Consider the following 13,484-nt stretch of genomic DNA (forward strand, 5'->3'; position numbering starts at 1 on the left):
TTTCACTTGTGCTTTTATATACAATTTCTAGAAAACATAATTCTCTGTTCTCATTACACTATTCTGAGATCAATATTTAATCATGTTGGCCAAGAAATGGTAACATGCATTAATGTTTTATGGTCACAGAATTTTAATTTTATGTGTCTAATCATATGAAAGGTGGTCTCACTATATTTTTTTCTGAAAAATAATGCAGTAAGACATTCTAGAAACTAATGAGTATAAGGTAAGTGCAGAAATCTTACCTAATACTGGAACCACAACATCACATGATGCCAAAAAAGCTTCTGTGGGAATGCCACTGTCTTCTCGAAGTTCAATGTCAACAAAACTTAAAAATTTGGTGAAATCAAGGAGGAAAGATGGAAAATACATCAGCATTCTCTGTATTTCAAATACAGTCCTTGAAACAACTGCCTCTCTGTAGGGCAAGCTATTTGTCCTGACTTCATGGATATCCTAAAGTGATTTAAAAAAATTATAAAATGGTCCAATCTGTTCATACAGCACATCCTCTTCACAATCCAATTCCTTTTCACCCACTATCCAGACAAAGTAAATGGTGAAGTGGATAAGTTGGTATATCATGTCCTCTTTTTTCTCAGTACACATCATCACTTGAAAGTACCTCTATGGATGAGGTTCCAGAAGGGAAATCAAAACCCAATTGTCAGTGATTTTAGAAAGTGTGTACTACATGGTGTTCATAGCACTAAAAAAGTTGGGATGACTTCTTTTCCTTCTAACCAGAGGGATTATGGAAAGAATTTGAAGAGTTTGATCTAGACTGTGTCAAGTTACTGTCCTGATTTTCAAGTTTTCTTCTCTATCTTCTTTCATTATTTCACCTTGAACTTACATGACTTGACCATAGCCAGCTGTGATGATCCTGGGAGAGTGTGATATCAGAGGTGAAGGCTGCATTGGCAATTTGCATGCATTCTTCCAAGGTCTTCAGGAAAGTATTTTAAGTTGATTTCAGCAGAGTACCCACATCAATTCTCTCCTCAGAATTAGACACACCAGTTGTCACTTCTTTGTTTTTTCTACTTGCTTAACAAGGCCACAGTAGTGTTATTTCTGACATTTTGGTTTTCAAGTTTTCAGCAAATTCTTTCTCCTTCTGTGTCCTATTGTCTGTAAGGCAAGCCTTGGCTGATCCCAGGGCTACCAGCCACTGCTGTCTCCAGCCACACTTCTGGCCCTTAGGTAGAAATACTGTTCCTTAAAGATTATCAGATCCATTCAGGTATTATATACAGAATGACCTTGATTTTCACAGACTGCCATTTGGATACTCCCTTTGCAACCTTTCCAGGCATCTTCGGAGAATCATAATAAGATAATATTCTGCCACACATAAAGAACCACCGAGGCCGCCAACAGCTCAGGTAGTTGGTCCACTTGTACCACCCTTTATGGCCCCACGCCCAGCCTCTCAACCGAGCCTGATGGACCCTCACTGGCCCCAGGAGGTGAGCAGCACCAGCAGCAAGGTCACTGCCTGGGGCAATCCGGATGCCTACAGCCCCTGGCCCAGTCTGGCATGAGATACTCACATCCTTGGCCTGGGGTCGAGATCACTGCGGCCAGTGAAGGCCCTCGGGGTGGGGTGAAACCTGACGTCCACAAGGAGCTACAGGTGCTGGGAGGAGCCAGAGGAACTGAGGCTGCCTAAGCATGACCAGCGAGCTGGACAGCAGTCCACTGTGACCAGGTTTACCTTAGCCCCTGACCAGCTGAAAAGTAAAATTAAAAAATCACAATCTTGATAGTCAAAAATGAAGACCAACTGAGCATCTGTAAACGAACCAAACCAAAATAAATAGAAGCACTGATGTCAAAGACAAGATAACAAAATTTGTAACAAGAATTAACAAAGTTCATGGATGAACACATATATTTTAAAAAGCAGTTAAAAGATTTGAACGTACATGTGAAGTACTGCTGTCATTGACGTTTACATAGATCTAGGTAAGTGAATTAATTGAACATGTCAGGTTATTCCTCAAGCATATGTAAAAATAATTATTAACATACATAAAATTATGACAGTCATGTAGATATGGCTGCATATTAACTTATATGTAACTATATGACAGGTATTAAATAAACTAGAAGATACTATACCTGGTTCAAAGGAGACTCATAATACATAAATATGAATATTGACCAGGAATATTAACATGACTATACAAGTGATGGTGTTGCAGGCAGCTGAGTTAGATAGAAATATTGTAGACAGACAGGGCTAGTCCCTCAAGAGATAACACAGAAGACAAGATACCTTACAACTGTAAGAGTGACAGATGCTCCTGCTGTGGGCCAGACCTAGGGATTAAAGACAGAAGAAATGCTTACCTTCCTAACCATTAGGACCTGATATTGATCATCAGCCAGAGGAAGCCAGGAGAAATCAATAGTCCACCTACTACCAGCTGGCTATTGGGCAAAGTCTTGTTCTATATTTGTGCCCAATAACTACATCATTCACTTCCCCATTTGGTCCTTGATTTTATCAATTTTACCTGAGCAATGGTGCTTGTAATCTCATTGGTTGGCCATAGTTTTCTTCCACCTCATGCCCACTTTAGACCCACATGGTTTTACACTATAAAAGTCCCTGAAAGAGACAGATTCTGTGGGACTGCCCGCCCAAGGCCATCCTCCTGTCCCTCTCTTGGACAGGTGCTTTCTTTGCCTCAATAAATACATTCTGCTCATAACCTCCATTTGTTCCTAAAATTCATTCTTTGGATTTAGAGAACACAAACTCATCCAGGTAAGGTCAGGAGTTTCGCTTTGCCAATGTCAACGACAAAACTTCATTCTTTGTAAGACAGAAGGGCAACTGAAGTTCTGCTAGAGGTTGTGTGCCTATCAGTGATTACCACATACAAAGATGTGTAAAATCATTGAGAGACAATGAAAGTCAAAAGCAAATAGATAACTGAAAACTGTATTCTATAGACAAGGAAAACTCTCCTCTTTAATAATATCCCTGTGGGAATTTTAAAGTCTAAAGAAAGATAGAGTGCCCACAAAAGGAGTGAAGAAAGGAATTCAACTCATAAGATAAAATTCACTGATATTATGAATATTTAGAAGGCAATCTGACAAACAAACATAAAAACTAATTATGAATATTTAAATAATTGCATAAATGATAGAAAAATGATTTCATTACACTATGTTGAAGGAGACAAATGGAAGTCTACTGGACATGAGACTTAGTATGCCTCTGGATGGCTAGGAATTTAACAAAGGAGTATAAGGTACTCTTAGTCAATGCAAAGCTCTGACCAGAGGACCTGAATGGTGTGCTAAATACCAGTCAATGCTCTCATCAAAACAGAAATTTTTCTACAGCTTTAAAGTTTATTGGAAAATTAGAGCTCCTTTAAATAATGTATCCAGTTACTGGGGCAACAAGGTTCACACCATGGACATGCATAGACTGAAACCTCACCAGAGCTCAGTGGTCACCCATGACATCACAAAGCCCTGAATGTCACAAAGCCAACTCCTGACCAAGAAAAAGCACAGAAAGGCTGTAAGCAGCACATTTAGTTTCAGCAGCTCATGCCACAGGACAGTACAAGCTGGGGCAGTTTTTGTCGAATGTCATGACTGGGAAGAAAAGAGGGAGGAAGTCTTCAAAGCCCAGGAAAAAGGCAGTTTCCCGCTCTTCATGGGCAGAACTCCAGTTCTCCATGAGCCGAGTGGAGTGATACCTGAGAGAAGGTGGCTATGCGCAGCGAATGTCCTCCACCACACCAGTCTTCTTCGCTGACATCCTAGAGTTTTTGACAGCTAACATCCTGGACCAGGCTGGCAAGGAGGCTCAGGACAAGCACAAGAAACTCATCACCCCCCAGCACCTGGAGACCATGATAAAGAACATCCAGCAGCTCCATTCCACTTTGGAGGATGACAAGTCTCTGCTTGACAAGATGGTCCACTCCAAGGACAAGTGAGGAGGCCTGAGTCTACAGTTCTGGTGGCATATCAGCTACATCCTCATCCAGCTCCCAAATCATCATCTGTGGGGGAGCCCTTGCTATTGTCACCAGCCATGTCAATAAAATGATTAAACCGATGCCTGTGCTTTTCTCAGTTTCTGTCATTTTAAGTTAAAGGCATCAATGGGCATCCAGGAGGGGCTGCCCATACAAGGTTGGAAGGGGTGGAAGCATTGATATTCATCTTGGAGGGGCTGCCTACACAATGTTGGAGGGTTGTCAGCTGTTGTCAGCATGGGGCCTTTGAGTCCATGATTTCAGGGGTGGAATTTCAATGGGTATGGTGTGGGACATGGCCTTGGTGCAGAGCTGGCTTGGGTAGGACCTGAGAAGATCTCCCTAGGGAATCTGAGGAAGGAATGCCATGGGAGGCCAGAAAGGTGAACTTGGACCAGCCAAGTACTTTGGATTTTCAGCATGATGCTGGCAACAGGGAAGAAACTAATGACTATCCTTTAGTTGAGGAAGACTTTATCCACTGTAATAAAAGTCTGAAGTCAAAAGCAATGACAATAAATGTGGAATGGGGAGTAAAAGGACAGTGGTGGATGAATTGAAAGGAACCAGAGGATTTATATTAAAACTCATTGATGGTGGGGAAATTAGGAAGCAAATTACAAAATAGGAGGTATACTCATATTGTTGGGCTCCCTTAAAGCTGAAAATTGGGCAGATGTGTGAGAGCAGGACTAGGCCTCAGTGCCTAAAGCAGACAAGCTACCTCACAACTGAGAAAAGCATCATTCCTGTACAATATCAACTATTATTCAGCAGGCAACCATATGTCACATGATACTAGCTTGACAAAGATATAAATAAAGGCCCCTATTTTTTTTTTTTTGGAGGATGTTGTTTTCCAATCAGGTGAGAGGCCACCACCTGACCTAGCCATCGTCTTCTTAGTTATCTTTTCCTCACTCCTGTCACTATTTCTTCCTGGGGTACACTGAGAGACCAAAAGAGTCCTACATTGGTTCACAAGCAGTACACCCAGCATGAGATAAGTGTGGGCAGTAGGAACCCATCTGGAGAGCTTGCATAAGGGAGGGAAGTGAACTGATTAAAGACAGTGTTCAGCACATGAATGTATTGGTACTGGAACATCAACCTTAAGGAGTGAGAATGGAGATTAAAGAGGGCCAGAAAAGGGCTTTTTGGGGCCAGAGAGATAAACAAGCTTATTGAGAGAAATAACCAAAAAGGAAAAAGGTATATAGAATTTTTATTCTACTGAGTTATTTCCTTGGCCCCCACCCATTTTTTTTTTTTCTGACAGAACCAGGAATTGAACTCAGGCCCTTGTACTTGCCATGCAAGCACTTATATATAGAATTTTTCAACTAAAAATGAGACAAAGTCTCAAAACCACAGAAGTTTATAGGTGTATGTAAAAATATTAGGGTTTTTTGTTCTTAAATTTACATTACCTTCTAAGACCATCACAAAGGACATCATGTCGAGTATTATTTTATAATCAAGTCCCAAACAGGCCAAGAAATTGAAGCAGAAGTAAAGCAGATAGAATTTTGGTCCTCTAGCTTTGTCCAATTAAATGAGAATGGAAAAATTAATTTATATTGAAGCAATTGGTTCCAAGAAGCATTGCAGTGCCAACAGGGGAAGGGATACAAACTGGGTTCAGGGAGAGCTCCATGCTAAAGTTTTAGGTACACCAAGATGGGATTCCTTAGCTGAATCCACATCTGTGCACCAAATCTAGCCGTGGGGGTTGAAGCACACATTCGTGTGCACCTGGGGATACATAGCGGGGTCCTGACTGGCACACTGTAGTATTGGTGTTGCCTATGTGTATAATTGCCATCAAATATTTCTTAGGCTAAAGGTAGTTTCTATGTTTAAATGTGAGAAAACCTAAAACACCTAGTGGTCACAGCCAGAGCAACCGAAAGCACATGTAGTGGCTGCTCAGAGTGGCCACGGATAGAGGGGCATAGCTCCTTTGGCTCTGGAGAGGGGAGTGAGGTTAAGGTAGCCTACTATCATGTAACCCAGCACTGAGGCAGTACAGTGAAAGCTGCTAGGAGGGACAGCACATCCATACAAAGAAATTTCCATGTTTTTCATGGTGTCAATCATGCTGATTATACATGGAAATCAGTTATTATTCAGTCTGTCCAAAACATTGCTTAAACCATACCAGTCTCTTATATTTCTCAATTGGTCATTATTTGATTAAAATTAAAATTTTATTTATTTATTTATTTATTTATTTATTTATTTATTTATTAGCTCAGTGGATTAAAGCACTGACAAGCAGGCACAAGTATCAGGGGTTTGACCCCGGGCATGCTGTGCCAGCCCAATCCCCAAGCATCCTGATACAGCAAGTGAGACTGGGCGTGGTGGTGTGCTCCTGTAATCCCAGCACTTGGGAGGCTGTAAACAGGTGGATCATTATGAGTATGATCTAGTAGTGAGACCTTGAACACCCTGTAAACCCTTCCCTAAAAAAACACAATATAAATAAATATTTACTTTTTATGTATTTAGCACAGGGTTTTACTACACAGATTGGACTTGTAGTCATTCTCCTGTTTTTGGCCTCTCATATGCTAGGATTACAGGAGCTTATCAGCAAACCCAGTCTCGAACACTGTCTCAGTGCACCCCGGTGTTAGGGTTAGAACTGCAATAAATTTTTTAAAGGATATATTGGATTTAAAAATGGAAATTAATTTTCTAAAGGAAAATCATTTAAAAGGCTCTCTGAATGAAAGTATGTGTATCCTCCAGTACAGCAGCTACAGAACTGCTGGATTTGCTGGCCAAGATGGACACAAAGTGCAATTTAACCAGGAAGAGAATCTCAGAGTAAAGCAGAAAATGGAGCTGTTTTTGTTCTTCATTAAAGCTGAAACTAAAGGAAAAGCACATAGAACTCCAAAATAACATCAACAAAATTAAAACCACATGCCAGAATATACTAATCAAGATCCCAGAAATTGAGCACAAGAACAGAATACTAAAAGCCAATACAGAAAAGAAAGAGATGACATTTAAAGGAAAGCCCATCAGAATAACAGCAGATTTGTCTTCCAATAACATCAAGTCAAAAACATTGAACAAATTACTTCAAGTCTTGCAAAAAAACCAACTTCCAATAAATAAACGCAAATTTATAAAAATAAAAAGACAAAAAAAAAAAAACTTCCAACCCAGACAGATATACCACACAAACTTCTTTCAAGTTTAATGGAGAAGTGAAAAACTTCCATGACAAAGGACAACTAAACAAATTCATGAAGACCAAGCCAAAACAACACAGACTACTAAAATATATTCTATACAATGATGACCACAACTCCATGAATGAGAATAGAAAGAACCCACCAAATAGGGCAAAGAAATAAAAACAAAAGAAAAATACGTAACCATCAGCGGGAAAATAACATGTCAAGTGTAAGTCAGTACATCTCAGTTATATCTGTGAAGGCAAATGGAATCAATTCACCAATTAAAAGAAATAGAGTGGCAGACTGGATTTCAAAACAAAATCCAAAAATATTCTGTATGTAAGAAATGCATTTGATTCATGAAGAAATTCATAGGCTGAAAGTCAAATGCTGGAAAACAATACTATATGAACCAGGACTCAGAATAAAGAAGGTGTACCTATCCTGTTCACAGACATTCTGAAGTGCAAACCAAAAGTAAAATATAAAGAAGGCAGCTACTTGCTAGTGGAAAAACACAAAAAGAAGAGACAATAGTCATAAATATGTATACACCAAATAGGAGAGCACACAACTATATAAGACAAATCTTAATTGACATGAAAATTTGAACATCCAATACCACAATCTTAACAGGAGAACTTCACACCCCCTTATCCAAAAAAGATAGGTCAAGCAGCCAAAAAATTATCAAAGAAATAACAGAACTAAACCAGAAGTTGGAACCAATGGGCTTAGTGGACATAAGGTGTTCCACCTAACCACATCTGATTGCACATTCTTTTCAGCTGCACACAGGATGTTTTCTAAAATAGACCACATACTAGTCCATAGCTCATGCTTAAGTATATGCAAGAAAACAAAAACTATACCACGCATATTATCTGATCACCCTGCAATGAAACTGGAAATTTACAACAAAAGAAACCACAAATACCACATAAATACATGGAATTTCAAAGACACCCTCCAGGGCAAACAGTGGGTTACAAATGAAATTAAACAATATCCACAATGCAATAAAAATTCAACGACAAATTATTGGAATTTGTGGAATGCAATGAAAACAGTCTTTAAAGGGAAATTTAAAGATGTAAACTCACACATTAGGAAAACAAAACGCGAACAGATAATTACCCTAATGCTGCACCTCAAGCATCTAGAAAAAGAAGACCAAACCAAGTTCAAAGCCCAAAGACAGGAAGAAATAATAAAGATTACAGCATAAATTAATACAATTGTGATGAAACAATGCAATGAATTAAGAAATCAACGAATCAAAAAACTGGCTTTTTGAAAGATTTAGAAAAATTGGGAAAAACCTAGCTAGCCTCATTAAAAGAAGAAAGGAAAAACCCTCAAATTCATGCAATAAAGAGGAAAAGGGAGAAATTTTTCAAGATCCTGTGGAAATTCAGAAGATCATCAGTAGCTACTTTGAATATCATTACTTCCACAGAATTGAAGATACAGAACATATGGACAGATTCCTAGAAAAGTACAAATTACAAAAACGGAAATAAAAATTTATATGAACTCTCAATGACCCAATAACACCAAATGAAATACAAAATGTAATGAAAAATCTACTGACAAAGAAATGTCCTGGTCTTGATGGATTCACAGATGAATTCTACAAGAAATTTACAGAAGATATAATCCCAATACTTGTCAAAATCTTCAATGAAATTCAAAAAGAAACAATTCTCCCAAAATCATTTCAGGAAGCAATTATTATAATGATATCAAAACTAAAGAAATAGTGAACTAAAAACGAGAAATACAGATCAATCTCCCTCATGAATAAAGATGCAAAAACTCATCAACAAAATTATAGCAAATAGCACACAGAAAATTATTAAGAAAATTGTACATCATGACCAGGCAGGATTCATCCCAGGGATTCAAGGATGGTTGAAAATGCACAAATCTATAAATGCAATGCACTATATCAATAAGCCAAATCTAAAAACTCCACAACCATCTCAATAGATGCAGAAAAGGATTTTGACAAAGTTCAACAGACAGGAACACATTCCTACAGAAAATTTGAATAGATGGCCTCTACCTCAATCTGATAAACACCATCTACCAAAATCCAACAGCCAATGTTATTCTAAATAGGAAAAAAAAATGTCACCTTTTACTCTCAAATGAGGTACAAGACAAGGAAGTCCACTATCACTGCTCCTATTCAACATACTTCTAGAATAATTATTTAGAGCCATTAGGCAAAAAAAGAGAAACAAAAAGGACAAGGATAGGTAAGGAAAAAGTTAAACAATCATTATTTGCAGATAATATGATACTCTACCTGGAAGACCTAAAAAAGTCCACCAAAAAATACTAGAATTAACAAAATATTGAGAAGCACAGCAGGATACAAACTCAATACCTAATACTCAATAGCATTGCTCTACACAAGAAAGAAACATACTTACAGAGAAATTTGACAAACACTATCCTTCACAAAATCACACAAAAAATGAAATAACTAAGAATTAATTTAACTAAAGAAGTAAGAGAAGCCACGTGAGTGTGTGGGAGAGATTCCGGCTACCCTGCCTCAGCAGGACCTGCCGGGTCCAAGCCCAGGCACACCTATTTCACCCCCTAGGGAATCCTGACACCACCACTCAGCAGTCGCCCGACTCCCTCCCAATGAGTGAGAGATTCTGCCGCATACTAGGGACCCCCAGATTCAGGCCTAGCACAGGTCCGGTGAGTGTGTGGGATAGCTTCCTCTCCCCCCTACTCCACCTTGTCACCTTCAGACTCAGTTCATGCCTGGCATAAAGGCCTGGAGTGAAACTCTATAGCCGCACTCCCTGCAGAGAGAGTAGGGGAAAAATCCACCCAGCTAGTCCAAGAGCAGAACATCTTGCCAGAGAGGCATAACAGGTTCACTCCCAAGGGCAGCAGCAAGAGGAGCTGAGCACAACAGCCAGATCTAAGCCAGGTAGAGCTAGATGAATTCAAACTTTGTAGATCTGCCCTGAATTTCAGTAGGTGCTAAAGTTATAATTGCCCCAAATCTCTACAACAAAGGTCAGAAGACATTGCTATACAAAATGACATTGAGAAGGAGCAAAATGCAATCTCAGACCCCAAGGCCACACAAAAAAGTTCAGATGACACTAACAAACAACAAATTGAGAAGCACACAGCTGAAATCAATAAATCAAGAGCTTCAGAAAAAAAAGAAAGAGCTACAGAAAGGTATCTGAGGAACTCAGATTGAAAATGAAAGGAGAAAACCCTGCACTAATAGCATCTCCAGTAAAGAATCAAATGCAGAAACATACGGAGGAAACAAAATGGGCATCCAGAACAAATGCAGAGGACACTAGCTCAGCTGAAATGTAGGAATTTATAGTGTGAAAAATAAATAAGTAACAGAAGAAAGTTATACAAGACATCAGAGTGCAATTATTTTCTGAAATACAGAAAGAATTTTCTGAATTCATAGCATCTGAAGTAAAGAATCAAACTCAGAAACATAGGGAGGAACCCCAATCAGAAAAAGACCTCTGCAGCAAAATAATGAATAACTGCTTCCAAGGAACATATTGATAAAAAAAACAGAGATTAGAAAAATGACCGATTCCTTGAATGAGCAATACAGGAAAGAAATAGATCGCATAAAGCAGAATCAAAGAGGTATAGAGGAACTTAAAATCTCAATCACATGCTTGCAAAACCATTTGAGTGAAAGTGAAGACAGAGTTACAGATCTTGAAAATGCTGGTGCAGCTACTAAAGAGGGGAGAAAAGATCTCTTAAAAACCACTAGGATGCAGGAAAAATTAATTCATGACTTGCAAGACGATTCAAAGATGAACAATGTGAGACTAATAGGTATCAAAGAGAAAGAAGGAGTCAATACAAATGACATTAAAAAATATGGGCTGAAGTAATAGCAGGTAACTTAACAAATATGAGCAAAATATCTGACATTCAGGTAACTGAAGCATGCAGAACACCAAATAACATCAAAACAAATAAAAGCACATAAAGGCATATAATAGTCAAAATCCCAGAAATCCAGCACAAGAATAATATACTGAAAACCTCTAGAGGAAAGAAGCAGATCACATTCAAAGGAAAAGCCATCAGAATTACAGCCTAATTCTCCTCACAATCCATGAAGGCAAGAAGAGCATGAAGCAAAGTACAAGTCCTCTATGAAAATAAATTCCAGTCCAGAATACTATACCCTGAAAAACTCTCTTTTAAGTTTGCATGAGAAGTGAAATACTTCCATGACATAGAACAACTAAAGAATTTCAAGATGAGAAAGACAACCCTACACAGGCTCCTGAAAGATGTTCTAAAGAGGGACCAAAATGATCAGAACTCCAAGAATGAAGTCAGAAGAAAAAAACAAAATAGGGTAAGCAGTTAAACACAGGAGAAAAAGGAGTAAACAACAGTAGGTAAATATCATACCAATTGTAAGTAAATACATCTCAATTATAACTATCAATGCAAATGGACTCAATTCACCAATTAAGAGAAATAGACTGTCACAGTGGGTTATGAAACAAAATACAACAATATGCTGTATACAACAAGTACATTTAACACATAAAAGTATTTATAGGCAAAAAGTCAAATGATAGAAAATAATATTACAGACCCCAGCATCTCAGCCAAAAGCAGGGGTCACAATCCTCTTCTGAGACAGTCTCAACATTGAACCAAGAAAGATCAAGTGAAATAAAGAAGGCCACTATATACTGGTTATAGGAAAAATTCAAGAAGAGGTAACTCATAAATATGTATGCAACAAACAAGGGATCACCCAACTGTATAAAGCAAATCTTAAAGGACATGAAAAATCTAATATCCTCTACCAGAATCTTAAAATCTTAACAGGAGACATTAACAAACCATATCCCAAAAAGATAGGTCAACCAGACAAAAACTTAGGAAAGAAATAACAGAACTGAATCAGAGCTTGAAACAAATGAACTTGATGGATATATACAGTGTTCCACTCAAACAAAGCTGTATACACATTTTTCTCAGCTGCACATGAGTCATTTTCTAAAATAGACACATACTGGTCCATAAGTCATGCTTCAGTACATGCAGGAAAACAGAAATCATCCCATGAAGATTAACTGACAAGAGTGCAATGAAACTGGAAATAATTGACAAAAGATACCACAAAAAATCCTAAATATATGGAATTAAACAACACCCTATTCAGCAACCAATGTGTCATAGACGAAATTAAAAGAGAAATTCAACAATATCTACAATTCAGTGAAAATTTAGGCACAACTTTTCAGAATTTATGGAATGCAATCAAAGCAGTTCTCAGAGGGAAATTCATACTTGTGAACTCACACATTAGGACAACAGAATGGGAACAAATAAACATCCTAATACTTCATCTCTAGCAAGTAGAAAAAGAAGAGCAAATCAAACCCAGAGACTGAAGAGAGAAAGAAATTATAAAGATTAGAGCAGAAAATAATTCAATTGAGACCAAGAAAACCATTCAAATAATTAATGAAACAAAAAGCTGGTTCTTTGAAATATTAAATAAAATCAATATGCCCCTAGCTAACAGCAACAAAAAGGGGAAAGAAAAAATTCAACTACAAGCAATAAGGAATGAAAAGTATTTAATCACCACAGACCCAGTGGAAATTCAGAAAATTCTCAATAGACGTTTTGAGAATATTTACTCTCATACAATACAAGACACAGATGAAAGGCACAGGTTCCTAGAAAGATATAAATTACCAAAACTGAATTGACAAGACACAACCACTTCTGATAGCCTAATAACAGCCAAGGAAATATGAGATGTAATAAAAAAAATACGGACAAAGAAGATTCCAGGTCTGGATAGATTCCCAGCTGAATTCTACAAGAAATTTACAGAAGATGTAGGCCCTATACTTCTCAAGCTCTTCAATGAAATTGAAAAGGAAGAAATCCTCCCAAAATCATTCCTGGAGTCAAATATTATACTGATTACCAAGACCAGAGAAAGAGGCAGCTAAAAAACAGAACTACAGGCCAATCGCCCTGGTGAACATAGATGCAAAAATTCTCAAAAAAAATCCTAGCAAATGGAATGCAGCAAATCATTAAGAAGATGATACACCATGACCAGGTATGCAATAATGGATCAATATTCAAAATACATGAATGCAATGCACTATATCAATAGAGTGAAAATTAAAAATTACATGATCATCTCAATAGATGCTGAGAAGACTTGTGACAAACTCCTAATCTCATTCTT

The 13,484-nt window shown here is 37.9% G+C and overlaps 1 pseudogene; it reads right to left on the minus strand.

The window, feature by feature from the left end:
• Nucleotides 1-842: 842 nt before the first annotated feature.
• LOC101573578 lies at nucleotides 843-5,480 on the minus strand (annotated as a pseudogene).
• Between the last annotated feature and the right edge of the window lie 8,004 nt (nucleotides 5,481-13,484).

Source organism: Octodon degus, unplaced genomic scaffold, assembly GCF_000260255.1.
Source record: "Octodon degus isolate 3935 unplaced genomic scaffold, OctDeg1.0 scaffold00243, whole genome shotgun sequence".
Lineage (NCBI taxonomy): Eukaryota > Metazoa > Chordata > Mammalia > Rodentia > Octodontidae > Octodon > Octodon degus.